The following is an 8881-nucleotide window of genomic DNA, read 5'->3' on the forward strand; positions in this document are numbered from 1 at the left end:
ATCATTCAGGTCATGAAATAAACCAAGGTCCTTAAAAGAAAGATGGAACAAAATTCTGCAGCTGGTTTCTAGGATGCGCATGGTACTGTTGTATCAGAGGATGACAGTGCTTGTGTTTTGTTTTTTTAATGGTTTGCTCCCAGTACGGTAATCTCATAAATTTAGTTCTGAACTTTCTCAGGTTTTCTGCTCATTACCAATATCTCCAAGGAGCCGCGGTGGTGCAATGGATTGAACCCTTGTGCCGGCTGAACTGCTAACCTGAATGTTGACAGTTTGAATCTGTGAGATGGGGTGAGCTCCTGTCTGTCAGTCCCAGCTTCCCATGCGGGGACATCAGAGAAGCCTCCCACAAGATGGGAACACATCCGGCAATCCCCTGGGCAATGTCCTTGTAGATGGCCAATTCTCTCACACCAGAAGTGACTTGCAGTATATTTTTAATCACTTCTGACACAATAACCCTCCTCCCCCAATATATCCACAATATTATGGTGAATCTTGGGTGGAGGGCTTCCTTCGCTGTGCATGGAAGCTAGCAGGCTAGTTTTTTTTTCCTGGAGAGTATGGAGTGGAGCAAGACCCTCCCCCCTTAATATTGTAGAGGGGAAAAAATAAGAAAAGAAACTACTGAAAGAGGCTACCTGCTATACATCACGCTGACCTAAAATGACCTCTTATTGTTAAGTGTTTTTCTCTCCACACTCCCACCCCCAGGGCAATGTACACCTTCAGCACATGTATCTGGGAGTCCTGCCACAACCATTTTGATTGGCAGAGAACCAACCTCATAGTAAAACATCTTTCTTGGCAAAGATAAACAGGTGCAGAACAAGGTGTACGGACCTGTCACTCTGAGGACTGACCCTGGTGAGGCCATCCAACTCTCCGCTCCATAGGATTAAACAATGATTCCATCTTTCCAAGAAATACATATTTGTTTTAAAAATTCACCCTCAGACAGCCCTCCAAAAGTATTGGATTGTAAGTTCCAGCAACCTCATCTAGCATAACTCATAGGAATGCTTTAGGTTGTAGCCAAACAGCATAAGGGAAACCAAACAGCACAAGAGGGTAACAGTGCATTCTCATTTACCTGCCCAACAACTGCAATCGAGAGGCATGCTGCCTTTGCAATAGAAAGAGCAATTGTATACAATTTTTAATACAAGATCAGAGTTTGACACCACCAGCCAAAGACCTGAAGAAATATTTCTTGCATGGTATTTGGTAAGCTGGAAAACCGAAGCTTTCATCTTCTCCACCCCAATAATGTTGCTTTCTTTATTTGTGCATATGTAAATAATTCCCTGTCATGCTGTTCCCCTGGTTTAGCATTGTAACCTGTTGCTTAAATGAGCAGTGGAGGTTTGGCCAACCATTGTCAACCTACTCTCATCATCCTCAGCAAGAGTGGCCACTAAACTGACACTTTGGTGGATGATGGATGTTCTTCTCCAGCTTGTCTGAAGTGCACAAATAAACACTGGGAAAGGCCACTTAAGCCAGTGTCTCTCAACCTTCCTAATGCCGTGACCCATTAATACAGTTCCTCATGTTGTAGTGACCCCCAACATGAGGTTACTACAACAAAATTTTCGTTGCTACTGTAAGTTTGCTACTGCTTTGAATTGCAATGTAAATATCAGATATGCAGGATGTATTTTCATTCCCTGGACCAAATTTGGCATAAATATCCAATATGCCCAAATTTGAATAGTAGTATGGTTGGGGCTTAGGGGGTTGAATTTGTCATTTGGGAGTTGTAGTTGCAGGGATTTATAGTTAACCTACAATCAAAGAGCATTCTGAACTCCATCAATGATGGAATTGAACCAACTTGGCACACAGAACTCCCATGACCAATAGAGAATACTGGAAGGGTTTGTTGGGCATTGATCTTGAGTTTTGGGGTTGTAGTTCACCTACATCCAGAGAGTGCTGTGGACTCAAACAATGATGGAGCTGGACCAAACTTAGCACAAATACTCAATATGCCCAAATGTGAACACTGGTGGGGTTTGGAGAAAACAGACTTGACATTTGGGAGTTGCAGGCACCTACAATCAAAGAGCATTCTGAACCCCACCAACAATAGAATTGGGCCAAACTTCCCACACAGAACCCCCATGACCCACAGAAAATAACATGCTTTCTGATCGTCTTTGGAGACCCCTCTGACACCTCCTCATGACCCCCCCGGGGTCCCGACCCCCAGGTTGAGAAACACTGGCTTAAGCCATTTCTCCTCTGCATAACTCAAAGTGATTTACCAATCCACAAAACAATTACAAGTAGAGATCAAACAAAGGAACGACTCTTTCTCCCGTCTCCCAAAATGATTCTAAGGAGGATCCTTTTCTTGGCCCAGAATATTAGAGCTACCCTTTTTCTAGGTTTTTGATTTCACACATAGAAAGAAAAAAAAACTTGCTATGTCCTTATATCCTTGACTCCTAATGAAAAGGATTTGCCACAAAGTTATCTTTTTTTACTGCAGGAAGGCTCAGGATCCTTGCTCCCTCTCAGCGCAGGAAGAAAGCCTGCAGGTGCAGCAAACACCTTGTGCAGGAGCCGCCTGGCCGCTTGCCAGCCGCAGGGGAAGGCATGAACCCACAGCTGTTTCCAATCATCCAGGGCCGGGCCAGGAACTCCTAGCGAGGTTTGGCAGGCGGCGCACTAGACGCACGCATGTTTGTGTTTCAGAGGAAGAAGCCAAGCCCACAGGGGCGTCAGAGAAAGCGTAAGGGGTGTCCCACCCACCCCTGGACGTCAGCAGCTGGACAGGCCTAGCTCGCGTCACCAGGACTTGGAAGGACACACCGGCCTCCATATATGGGCCATGTGGGGAATCCCTTCAATACCAAGGCATCTTGCCCTCCTCCTCTTGCTCATTCACCTCTCAAGCCTAGACTTTCTGGCTAAAGTCTGGGAAGGGAACTTGGAAGCCCCACAGCAGGGCGGATGCCAAAAAAATTGATGTGACTGAGCAAACACTGGCTGTGTTCACCTCCTTTCAGCACAGTTATGAAAGAGAGTTTCTTCTGCCAGAACAGGAGGCAACGCTCCAGAAAGTTAACTGGTGTGTACTATAGGAGGGGCACTTATCTAACACGCATGAGGCTCCACTCCTTTTTGAAAGGATGCTTTCTAAAGAGGGAGCATTGGCTCCTGTAATGCTCTGTGGCTTCCCACAGAGTTCAAATCAAATATGAGATCAAGATATTCCCATTTAAGCAAGCAGATTCTCACAAATGCTATGGCTCCCTCCTTGTGGAGCAAAGCAACTGTGACCAGGTTTAAAAGCTAACAGCAAACTTTGGCTCACCTGTACTAACACAGCAGAAGGAGCATCACTCCAGCATCACACTTACTGTGTGCTAAGTGTCCATCCTATCCACTCTAGAGACGTTCCTATGTAGGCCAAGCCCTCGCTCTCAGGAAGCAAGGTACTGAAATTCCATATAGTCACACAATGCTGGTTCTCTCATAAGGCTCCAAGGCCCATATTTCACATTAGTTCCCTGACAGAACAAACACCTACATGGCAGCATTCATTTTACACCTTTATTACTTAAACATTATGTTATTTTAAAATTATGAACAAGTATTCTTTAGATGCAATTCCCACGATCCCTCACCATTGGCAATGTTGGCTAAGGCTGTTGGGAGTTATAGTCTAACAACAGCTGAAGGGTGAAAGACTTGAAATCCCTGATTTAGACTTGCGTGTCTGCAAACTGTTTCAAAGCTGGATTCTATGATAGTTGCTAGACTAATGTTAAAAGATTTTAAATAGTTTTTTTCCTGGGTTTTATAATGTTTTCATTTTTGTGTTGTTTTAATGGGTTTTTATTTGAGAACTCTTGTGAGCTGGAAGGCAATACAGAAATATGTTACATTAATTAAGACATCCAAGGCAGCTAGAAGGTTTGTAACCTTAGGGCCCATCCAAACAGGTCCTATATCCCAGGATCTGATTTAAACTGGATTATATGAGTCCACAGTGCCAGATAATCTGGGATAAACAAAACCTGGGATCCGATCCTGGGATGTAGGGCTTGTCTGGAGGGGCCCTTAGAAAGCTAAAATAATGAACACATCCAAGACAGCTAGGAGAAAGGTGACCAAAAGAACTGCAAACTTCATTTTCACTTTAAGGGATATGGGTCTATTCTCAATGCCGAAATATTGCTGTACCCAGGCATGTAGCCGGGGGGGGGGGGGCTCGGGGGGCTTCAGCCCCCCCCGAAATTTTCATGGTGGTTCGCGAAAAGGCCTTATGGTGCATTATTTAAACTGTTATGTTTATTCATATCATGATCTGATCACCGTACTCAATATATCCCATATGCATGGGGGTATTGGGGTAATGATACAAAAGGTTTGCTAGGCTAGACCCTCTTTCACTCAGACTCAGCCCCCCCCCGAAACTCAGCCCCCCCCGAACCCCCCCTGAAAAAAAGTTCAGCCCCCCCCCCCCCCCGAAACGAAATCCTGGCTACGGGCCTGGCTGTACCAATTCCTACATGATCTTTACTTGAGCCATCAGTATTACTGGAGACTTCCCACAGAGTTTTAAGCTTAAATTTCTAGCCATGAGGACTAGAATTTTTTTCACTTTAGAAAGGCGAGGCAGTGTGTGACTGATGTACTGACCTGGTGCCATTGCATAGAAAATATGCTGAACTACCTAGATCTCTTGCAAACCTGTTAAATGAGCAATATGGCAAAAGAACTGTGATTGATTCCAGCAGGGGGAAAAAAACAGGTTGCAAAGGAGACTATGGCTTGTTAGCCAACCAAGAAGCAATCTACTGTATCCCCTTTGCAATTGGCATTCAAAGGCTGCAGCTCTGAACACAGATTCTGTGCAGCAAACCCAAATGAATCAAGTGTGACTTATTTCCAAAAGACAGCATGGTGTAGTGTTTTGGGAGATGGAATATCACTCCAGAAACAAGGATCCGAATCCCCGATCAGCCATGGAAATCCACTGAGTTGTCCTGAGCAAGTCACTCTCCGTCAGCCTCAGGAAGGCAAAAGCAAACCTCAATTGAACAGATGTTTCCAAGACAGCATTAGATAGGAGCACCATTTGTCAGAAATAACTTGGAAGGTACAAAACAAAAACAAAACCCCTTAAGATTATTTTGGCATGCCAATCACTACGCATATTTATTTGAGAGCAAGTTCTTTAAAATCTAGTGAGATTTACTTCTGAGCTGACAGAAGGCCAGGTTGAACAAGTGATGGTTTAAGCCAACCAACACAGTTTGGGTCGTCTAGGGATTTGTTTTTATGCCACATGGAAATACATCAGAGAGAGGGGAAAGTAGTAAGTGTAAATACAGGTGTGTGTGTGTGCCTTCAGCTGTCCTGTTGACTTATGGAGATTTCATAGATTCTGTTAGGCAAGGAAGGATTATTCAGTGGTGGCTTTGTCAGCTCCCTCCACTTAAATATAACCTGCAACACCTAGTATTCATTGAAGATTGCCCATCCAAGTACCAAGCAGGGCTGACCCTGCTTAGCTTCCATGATAGGACAGTATTTAGGGCCTTTGTGCCATTTAGCTCCTTGAGATAAACCCATGACATGGTGAATACAGTGAACAGATATGTTGATCTTTGCACACTGACACAACTATCTGCCTACAGCAACAGGTCTAGGGAATGCAACAGGTCTAGGGAATGCAATACTGGGTCTAGGGAATGCAATACTGGGTTCTAGGGATTCTAGGGAATGCAATAGGGTTCTAGGGAATGCAATACTGGGTTCTAGGGAATGCAATACTGGGTTCTAGGGAATACAGGTCTAGGGAATGCAATACTGGGAAGGGGCAATGTTAATACAGATGTAATTGTTATTGTCAGTATATTATGTATATAAATTCACTTTGGTCTTAAATTCCAACTTCCGACTTCTGGCCATGTATGCACATGTGGGTGTGTGGGTGCATATTTACAGGTGTGTGGGGTGTGCATCATACTCAAAGCTCTAGATCAGTGGTTCTCAACCTGTGGGTCCCCAGATGTTTTGGCCTTAAACTCCCAGAAATCTTAACAGCTGGTAAACGGGCTGGGATTTCTGGGAGTTGTAGGGCAAAACACCTGGGGACCCACAGGTTGAGAACCACTGATCTAGATCCTAGGAGGGAAACTGTGGAAGGGATGGAAGCCATATGGTGACTCAAGTCCCAACATGACTGAAAATGATACCTCCTTTATGATTCTGAAAATCGGTCCAAATACAGATGGTTCCTAAGGGGGGATTTTTTTGTGGTGATCTGGTATGTTTTTTAGCTGGGAAAGATCAAAATGCGAAAGTCTTCATAGATTATCATGTGACCCACAGCTTGCACATCTTTGCTTCAATTAATATTCAGAGAATCTGAGGAGGCATATCATATTCCACAAAACATTGTGCTGTGTGAAATCTGTCAACCGCAACACTTGTTTCAGGTCCAACCGAGGCACACAGCTTCCACCTTTGGAAAACATCCAGACATGGGTCAATTTTTACCTGATGCCAAGGCAGGCGCAAGGAACAATTCTGATGGAAGAGGAACAAAACCAGCTGTACTTGAACATTTCCATTTGTACACAGGAGTGGGAGGCAAAACATTTTCAACTATTTAGATTGGAAAACTCTTCCAATATATTTTTTAAAAACATCTTGGGCTTTGCAAATTCCAGACAGAAAGGGATAACCGCCTAGAAGAGGTCTAATGTCTGTTTAGGGCAGGCATGGGCAAACTTCAGCCCTCCAGGTGTTTTGGACTTCAACAGCTGTTAGGAATTATGGGAGTTGAAGTCCAAAACACCCAGAGGGCCAAAGTTTGCCCATGCCTGGTATAGCAGAAAGCACCAGTCTTTTCCCGTAGTTGAGAGAGATCAACTCCCAACCAACACAGATCCTAGTCCTGCATGTTTATTCAACAGACAAGCCAATAGAATCTAGTAAAGGAGGGGATACTATGTGCACCCCCAAATCTCACCATTTACCTATAAAGCCCTAAACGGTTTGGGTCCAGGCTATTTGTCCAATCATATCTCCCTATACAGACCATCCTGTGAACTGCTGTCAGTGGAGGAGGCCCTGCTCTTGGTCCCACCCCTGAATCAAGCTCTGTTGGTGGGAACGAGAGAGGGGACCTTCTTTGTGATCACTCCCTGTCTCTGGAACTCCCTCCCTAAAGAAATAAAAACAGCCTCCACCCTCCTCTCCTTTAAAGAACTTCACATTGTTTTGAAGATGCACTTTAGCATATGGAGAGGAGAAGGACTAAGATACTATTCCACCGGAACACTGGCAAACCTGTTTGCATTATATGATGGCTATGATACATGTTAATAAACACCTGTGTTCGCCATTTCATATGCAACTCATGTCTAACTGTTTTTAATGATTAGGTGTTTGGAAAAATAATGCTAATTCCCCCTCTCATTATAAACTATTTAGATGGGAGCTGGAGACAGAAACAAAGAAAATCAAAATTATGAATTCTTAGGGGTTTATTGTAGTGTTTTAAATGTTTTTAATTGTCTTAATGTGTTTTATAATTCTATTTTTAAAAGTTTATTTTAATTGTCCATTGTTTCAAGACATCAAATAGTCACCTATGTGTAAAGTTGCTTTGAGTCAAATCTGGGATGGAGAAAGGTGGGATAGAAAGATCATACATTAATAAATAATAATAAATTTATACATACAGTCTTGGGACTTGTAGTTTCCCAAGAAAACTCTGCTAAAGGGAAACACTGGCTTCAAGTTACAAACAGTAAGGCTTGATCTGCAGCCTGAAAGCACTTGAGTGGCCATGGTTCAATACTATGCAGTTTTGGGATTTGTAGTTTCCCAAGGTCTTTAACCTTCTCTGCTAAAGAGAAACACTGGCTTCAAGTCCCAGAAAAAGTAAGGCTTGCATCTACACTGTAGATCTGATCCAGCCTGACAGCACTTTAACTCCCATAGTTCAATACTATACAGTCTTGGGACTTGCCGTTTCCCAAGGTTTTTAACTTTCTCTACCAAAGGGAAGCACTGGCTTCAAGTCCCAATGATTAAAGCTTGCATCTAACACTGTAGATTTGATCCAGCCTGACAGCACTTGAATTGCCATGGTTCAATACTATACAGCCTTGGGACTTGTAGTTTCCTAAGGTCTCTAACATTCTCTGCCAAATGGAAAAATTGGCTTCAAGTCCCAAAAAAGTAAAACTTGCATCTACACTGCAGATTTGATCCAGCCTGACAGTACTTGAACTGTCATGGTTCAATAGTATATAGTCTTGGGATTTGTAGTTTCCAAGGTCTTTAACCTTCTCTGTCAAAGAAAAACTCTGCCTTCAAGTCCTAAAGAGTAAGGCTTGCATCTACACTGTTGATTGAATCCAGCCTTACAGCACTTGAACTGTAATGGTTCAATACCATACAGTCTTGGGAATTGTAGTTTCCCAAGGTCTTTAACTTTCTCTGCTAAAGGCTTCAAGTCCCGAAGAGTAAGGCTTGCATCTACACTGCAGATTTGATCCACCCGAGAGCACTTGAACTGCCATGGCTAAATACTATATAGGTCTTGGGACTTGTAGTTTCCCAACTTTCTCTGCCAAAGAATATTGGTGCCTCTACAAGTTAACAACTCTCAGGATTCCAGATCATTGAGTGGTGGCAATTACAGAGGTGTCAAACTGCATTCATTCCTTGGAAGGTTAGCCAATCAAAACAGGGGATGGCGCTCACCTGTTGGGCGCTGGAGGTGCTCCGTCTCTGCCTGGGCGCCATCGGGGACCCGTCCCCCGCGGTGGCTACTCGCTTTCTCTCTCACTCTCTCTCTTCGTGGATATCCTTCCCTCTGCGGCTGCTCTCTCAGCGCTCT

The 8881-nt window shown here is 43.8% G+C and overlaps 1 protein-coding gene across 1 annotated transcript in view; it reads right to left on the reverse strand.

Moving 5' to 3' along the window:
• NR4A1 (nuclear receptor subfamily 4 group A member 1) overlaps positions 1-8847 on the reverse strand; it is a 46674-nt gene extending 37827 nt beyond the window's left edge. Inside the window, exon 1 of the mRNA XM_060764057.2 lies at positions 8746-8847. The gene's annotated coding sequence lies outside the window, so the exon portion shown is untranslated. The remainder of the gene's footprint in view (positions 1-8745) is intronic.
• Positions 8848-8881: the final 34 nt, after the last annotated feature.

Source organism: Anolis sagrei, chromosome 2 (genome assembly GCF_037176765.1).
Source record: "Anolis sagrei isolate rAnoSag1 chromosome 2, rAnoSag1.mat, whole genome shotgun sequence".
Classification (NCBI taxonomy): Eukaryota; Metazoa; Chordata; class Lepidosauria; order Squamata; family Dactyloidae; genus Anolis; species Anolis sagrei.